We start from the raw sequence: 7,207 nt of genomic DNA, 5'->3' as shown, positions 1-7,207 counted from the left end.
TCCAGTACTCTTGCCTGGAAAATCCCATGGACGGAGGAGCCTAGTAGACTACAGTCCATGGGGTTGCAAAGAGTTATTATTAATAAATAATTTTTCTCTGGCCAAAAAAAAAGAAAAAATTATACTAGATAATTATTCCCTTCCTCTCTGACAAAAACACTTCATGACAATTGTGCTAATTTTAGGAAGTCATGAAAACAGTATTAACAAACTCATCTCCTTTACTCTTCCATGGGATCAAGAATGTAGTGCTGGCAGGGACCTTGAAGTTCAGCTGGTACATATGATCTGGGCTTATTTAATTATCTAGAGGCAAATCTCGTTTTATTGCACTTCTCAGATTTTTTGCTTTTTACAAATTGAAAGTTTGTGGCTACCCTGCATTGAGCAAGTCTACTGGCACCATTTTTCAAAAGGCATTTGCTCACTTCATGTTTCTGTGTCACCGTTGGTAATTTTCATAATATTTCAAACTTTCATTATATTTGTGTGGTGATCTGTGATCAATGACCTTTGATGTTACTATTGTAATTGTTTTGGGGCACCATGAACTGTGCCCACGTAAGATGGCAAACAATTGATAAATGTGTATATTCTGGTTGCTCCATTGATGGATTAGTCCCCCATCCCTTTTCTCGGGCCTCCCTTATTCTTTGAGACACAACATTACTGTAATTAGGCCAGTTAATAACCCTACAATGGCCTCTATGTGTTCAAGTGAAAAAAAGAATTACACACCTTTCACTTTGAAATTGTCAGCAGGGTGACAATATACAGGTTATTTGTACTCTTTTCCCAATACTGAACCAATCCGTTGTTCCATGTCTGGTTCTAACTGTTGCTTCTTGACCCGCATATAGGTTTCTCAGGAGAAAGGTAAGGTGGTCTGGTATTCCCATCTCTTTAACTTTCCACAGTTTGTTGTGATCCACAGTCAAAGGCTTTAGCGTAGTCAATGAAACAGATGTTTTCCTGAAATTCCCTTGTTTTCTCTATGATCCAACGAATGTTGGCAATTTGATCTCTGGTTCCTCTGCCTTTTCTAAATCCAGCTTGTACATCTGGAAGTTCTCGGTTCACTTACTGCTGATGCCCAGTTTGAAGGATACTCTTGATATGCTGAGTTATGCGGATCGATGTCCAAATGTTAACCAACCTTACATTCCTGGAAACCACCCTATCCCAACCACTTGTTCATGATGTATTATCGCTTTTTTCTTATTAAATTTGATTTGCCAAAATTTTGCTAAGGATTTTTGCATCTATGCTCATGAGGAATATTGTCTGTAACAGTTTTCCTTTCTGTAACATCTATGCTTAGTTTTGGTGGCAAGTTAAGTATTGGCCTCATGAAACGAGTACAAAAGTATTCCTTTCTTCTTTTTCTGAAATAATTTTTGAAAATTTGTATTATGTCTTCCTTAAATGCCTGATAAAATTCATCAGTGAAGCCATCTGAGCCTGGAGTCCTTTGTGGCAAGATTTTAAGCCACTAATTCAATTTCTTTAGTAGGTGTAAGATTATTTGGGTTTTCTACTTCTTGTTATATCAGTTTGATGAATAGTGTCTTTCAAGAAAGCTACTTCATCTGAATTGGACAATTTACAGACACAAGCTGCTTATAGTATCTCCTTTTATCAAGGTCTGTAGACTCTGTAGTTGAGCCCCCTCTTTTATTCCTGATGTTGCTGACTTGTATCTTCTCTCTCTTTTTTTGGCCATGCTGCCCAGCATGCAGGCTCTTCCCCAGCCAGGGACAGACCCTGTGCTGTGGAAGATCCAAGTCTTAACCACTGGAGTGCTAGGGTTTCCTGTACCTTCTTTTTTTTTCCCCCATTGATCTTTTCAAAGAACCAACTTTTGGTTTCATTAACATTCTCTGTTTTTGTCTAGTTTCTGTTTCATTGATTCTGCTCTTTCTTACTTCTTCCTTCTTACTCTGAGTTTGTGCCAAGTCGCTTCAGTTGTGTCCAACTCTTTTCGACCCCATGGACGGTAGCCTGCCAGCCTCCTCTGTCCATGGGATTCTCCAGGCAAGAATACTAGAGTGGGTGGCCCTTCTCCAAGGGATCTTCCCAATCCAGGGATCAAACCCGCATCTCTTAGGTCTCCTGAACTGGACGGTGGGTTCTTTACCACTGACACTACCTGGAAGCCCCCTTAATTTACTCGCATTTTTTCTAATTTCTTTTTCCCCCATCCTTACTAAGATACTTGACATATTGTGTAAATTTAAGGTGCACACTATTTTAAAATTTTCTTAAGGTTAAAACTTAGATCACTGATTTTAGATCTTTTTTCTAACAAACATTTAAAGCAATAAATTTCACTCTGAATACAGCTTAGCAGATAAATTTTGATATGTTGAGCTTAAATTATCAAATAATTCAGGCTATTTTCTTATTTACCTTGTGATTTCTCTTTGATTCAGGGGTTATTCAGACATATGCTCTTTACTTTCAAAATATTTGGTGCTTTTCTCTTTATTTTGCTATTATTGCGCATTTAATTCTATTATGGTTAGAGAACACATTCTGTAAGATTTCAGTCTTTTGGTATGTATTGAGATTTATTTTATGGCCCAGGATATGATCTGTCTTGGTGAACATTCCTTGCATACTTGAAAAGAATGTGTAGTTTGAAGCTGATGAGTGCATTATTCTATAAATGTCAGTTAGGTTATAGTGTTGATAATATTTTTCAGATCTTCTACAGCCTTACTGATTTTTCTGGTTGTTTTTTTCTATCCATTAATATAGAAGTATTTAAAATTTTCTGACTATGTTTATGTATTTGTCTATTTCTCCTTTTAGTTCTATCAGTTTTTGCTTCATGTATTTTGAAGTTCTATATATGTAATTATGTATCATAGCAATGTATAATATCATTATAAAATGTCTCTCTGCCTCTTATAAAACTTTTCTTGAAGTCTATTCTTTTATTAATGTAGCCAGTCTTTCTTATGTTTATATTTTTAGATGATTTTACTCTACTTATGTTTCTGTTTTTAAAGTGTATCTCTCACATACAGCAAGTAATTGGGTGTTGCTTTTTAAATTCAGTCTTACAGTCTAACAATCTCTTCTTTTTGATCAGAGTGCTTGGCCAATTTAATGTAATTGTTAATCTGATTGTATTTTGGTTTACCATTTTGGTGTTTGTCTTATCTTTATTATTTCTTTCCTACCTTCTTTTATGTTAAACAACTATTTGTAGCATTTCATTTTAATTCTTGTATTGACTTTTAAGCTATATCTCTTGGTATTCTTTCTTTAGTGATTGAGCCAGGGATTACAATCTTTAATTTCTCCCAATCTACTTAGAGTAAATGTTAATTTAACTCTAATGTTGAAACATACCTGTGTATAAATATTGAGAAATGGAGTATTTCCTGCCCTATCAGAAAATAAGGATGTCACAGTCATCAGTGATCCTAGTCCTCCAATGTGAGCTTCTGAGCCCTAAGGCTTTCAGGAAGAATATCTGCGATTCTACAGCCAGCAGGACTGCAGTCAATCCTTATGTGAACCCCAAGGGAGCTCAGGATGTGAAAAACACAGGATACTGGCCCCAGATAGCTAAGATGCATATGAAAGGAATGAGCCCAGACTCTTGAATCTTCCCATGCATAGAAAAGTGCTAAATTCCTTAACTTGGGATATCTGGTTTTCTTTAACTTCCTTTAACAAGAGCTTCTCTTGTGGCTCAGCTGGTAAAGAATCCAGCTGAGACCTGCGTTGGATCCCCGGTTTGGGAAGATCCCCTGGAGAAGGAAAAGCCTACACACTCCAGTATTCTGGTCTGGAGAATTCCACGGACTATATAGTTGCAAAGAGTCAGACACAACTGAGCGACTTTCACTTGGGATATCTGGTTTTCTTTAACTAACAATAATCTTTTGATGTTCAGATTACCTGCCTTTTGTTGCAAAACTTATATATAACCCGGTTCCTACTCTCACCTCCTCAGAGCAATTCTTTCAGGGTCACTTGAGATGTTGTCTCCTGGGCTTGAAGTCCTAAAAATTCCCACCAAATAAAACATAATTCTCAACTTTTAAGTTGTGAATATTTTTATGTATCTATATGTATTATAAATCTATATGTATTATAATCTATATGTATTATAAACTGAAGAATACTAGACCCCAAGTTTGTGCTCTACCATTCCTGATTCATGGTGAGATATTCAATTTTAAACCATACCTTAATAGTTATCATCTAACCCAAGAAAGTCAAAACCAATTTCTCACTGGATTAAGAAATTTTCTAAAAAAGTTTGTGTCTTTATGCCATTAGAAAAGCTAGTAATGGGAAAACCTGAGCAGCTCACTGAGATTTATCCCTTGACTCTGAAACAAACATATGGAACATTTAAATTTCAAAGTTGAAAGAGAATTTAAAAATCCTCTAGCCACACCCTCATTTTGTACACAAAGAAGAGAAATCCAGACAACTAAGATCACATACATCCATTTATTTAGTAGTTTACTTAAAATTTCACATTCATTCTAAAAACATTTATTAACTGCTTCTTTGTCACTGCAGCTATAAAAGTGAGTAAACACTAAAAGTCATTGAATTGTATACTTAAAATAGGTGAGTGCTATGGTAGGTAAATTATACCTCATATGAAACTGTTGGGTTTAAATATATATATATTTATTTATTTATTCAGGCTGCCTTGGGTCTTAGTTGTGGCATGTAGACTTCTTAGGTGTCCACTTGCCCCACAGCATGTGAGATCTAGTTCTCTGATCAGGGATCAAACCCAGACCCCTCATTAGGAGCACAGGGCCTTAACCACTGGACCACCAGGGAAGTCCCAGAAACTGTTTTTCAGCTCAGTTCAGTTCAGCCTCTCAATCATGTCCGATTCTTTGTGATCGCATGAACTGCAGCACACCAGGCCTCCCTGTCCATCACCAACTCCCAGAGTCCACCCAAACCCATGTCCATTGGGTCCGTGATGCCATCCAACCATCTCATCCTCTGTCATCCTCTTCTCCTCCTGCCCTCAATCTTTCCCAGCATCAGGGTCTTTTCAAATGAGTCAACTCTTCGCATCAGGTGGCCAAAGTATTGGAGTTTCAGCTTCAACATCAGTACTTCCAATGAACACCAGGACTGATCTCCTTTAGGATGGACTGGTTAGATCTCCTTGCAGTCCAACGGACTCTGAAGAGTAAAATTCAGTCCATCAAGGAGTTCACAATATACGACAGGCATAAACAATTACAAGAAAATGTGAACATGCTGTAACAGACCCGTATGCTTAATCACGTAACACTGGAGTACCCTGGGGCTCAGGCTTGTACCTCCTGTATTTTCTTTCTACAACCACTCCCTTCATGATCTCATTCACTGTCATGGCTTTAAATATCAACTGTATGTTGATGACTCCAAAATTTTTATCTCCAGCAGATGTCTCTCCCAAACTCCAAACTCACTAATCCAGTTGACAACCTAACATCTCTCCTTTTAAAGGCTGTGTATCTGTGCAAAGTCATGTCAGTCATGTCTGACTCTGCAATGCTACAGACTGTAGCCTGTCAGGCTCTTCTGTCCATGGGATTTTCCAAGCAAGAATACTGGAGTGGGTTGCCATACCCTTTTAAAGGGGATTTTCCGAACCCAGGGATCAAACCCGCATCTCTCATGTCTCTTGCACTGGATGGCAGGCAAGCTCTTTACTGCTAGCACCACCTAGGAAGCCCCATTTAAAGGCTCAGTTCAGTTCAGTTCAGTCACTTGGTCGTGTCCGACTCTTTACGACCCTACTTTGCTTTCTGCCATAAGGGTGGTGTCATCTGCATATCTGAGGTTATTGTTATTTCTCCTGGCAATCTTGATTCCAGCTTGTGCTTCATCCGGTCCAGCATTTCTCATGATGTACTCTGCATATAAGTTAAATAAGCAGGGTGACAATATATAGCCTTGACGTACTTCTTTCCCGATTTGGAAAGAGTCTGTTGTTCCCATGTCCAGTTCTAACTGTTGTTTCTTGACCTGCATACAGATTTCTCAGGAGGCAGGTCAGGTGGTCTGGTATTCCTATTTCTTTAAGAATTTTCTATAGTTTGTTGTGATCCACACAGTCAAAGGCTTTGGCATAGTCAATAAAGCAGAAGTAGATGTTTTTCTGGAACTCCCTTGCTTTTTCGATGATCCAACGGATGTTGGCAATTTGATCTCTGGTTTCTCTGCCTTTTCTAAATCCAGCTTGAACATGTGGAAGTTCATGGTTCACACACTGTTGAAGCCTGACTTGGAGAATTATCATCTAAAACTCAACATGTCCGAAAACAAATTTCTAAACTTCACTTCCATATCTGCTCCGTCCACAATCTTCATCATTGCAATTCATTAATAGCTTCATCTTTCCAGCGGAGTGAAGTGAATGAGAGAAAGTTGGTCAGTAGTGTCCGACTCTTTGCAACCCCATGGACTTATACAGTCCATGGAATTCTCCAGGCTAGAATACTGGATAGGGTAGCCTTTCCCTTCTCCAGGAGATCTTCCAACCCAGGGATCATACCCAGGTCTCCCGCATTGCAGGCGGATTCTTTGTCAGCTGAGCCACAAGGGAAGCCCAAGAATACTGGAATGGGTAGCCTATCCCTTCTCCAGTGGATCTTCTCGACCCAGGAATCGAACTGGGGTCTCCTGTGTTGCAGGCAGATTTTTTTTATCAAATACCTTGGCCTTATCTTTGACTTATTTCTTTCTCTCATTTACTCCATCAAGAAATCCTACTAGCTCTTCCTTCAGCATATATCCAGAATCCAACCACTTCTTACAATCTTCCCGTCACAATCTTGGTCCAAGCCACAATCCTCTCTTGTCCAGATTACCGCCTTGTCCTCCAACAGCCCATATTCCATAAATCAGAAGAACCTTTAAGATCGCAACTCGGATAAGTCAGTTTTCATATCAAATCCTCCAAGGACTTCCTATCACATTCCTAATAAAAGCCCGATCACAATGGCCTCCAGGACCCCATGAAGTCTTGGCCCCCATCTCCACTCTATTATATCTTTCTGATATAGTCTCTGCTACTGTTCTTTCTGCTCACTTTGTTCCAAGCACATGGGCTTCCTTGTTGTTCCTCAGATAGTACTGGCAAGCTCCAACCTCCGGGCCTTTGCACTGGCTGTTCCCTCCACCTGAGCTCTATTAGATATCCCCATTTCTCGCTCCTTCAAAT

Source organism: Capra hircus, chromosome 12, assembly GCF_001704415.2.
Source record: "Capra hircus breed San Clemente chromosome 12, ASM170441v1, whole genome shotgun sequence".
NCBI lineage: Eukaryota > Metazoa > Chordata > Mammalia > Artiodactyla > Bovidae > Capra > Capra hircus.
This window is presented reverse-complemented; position numbering follows the sequence as displayed.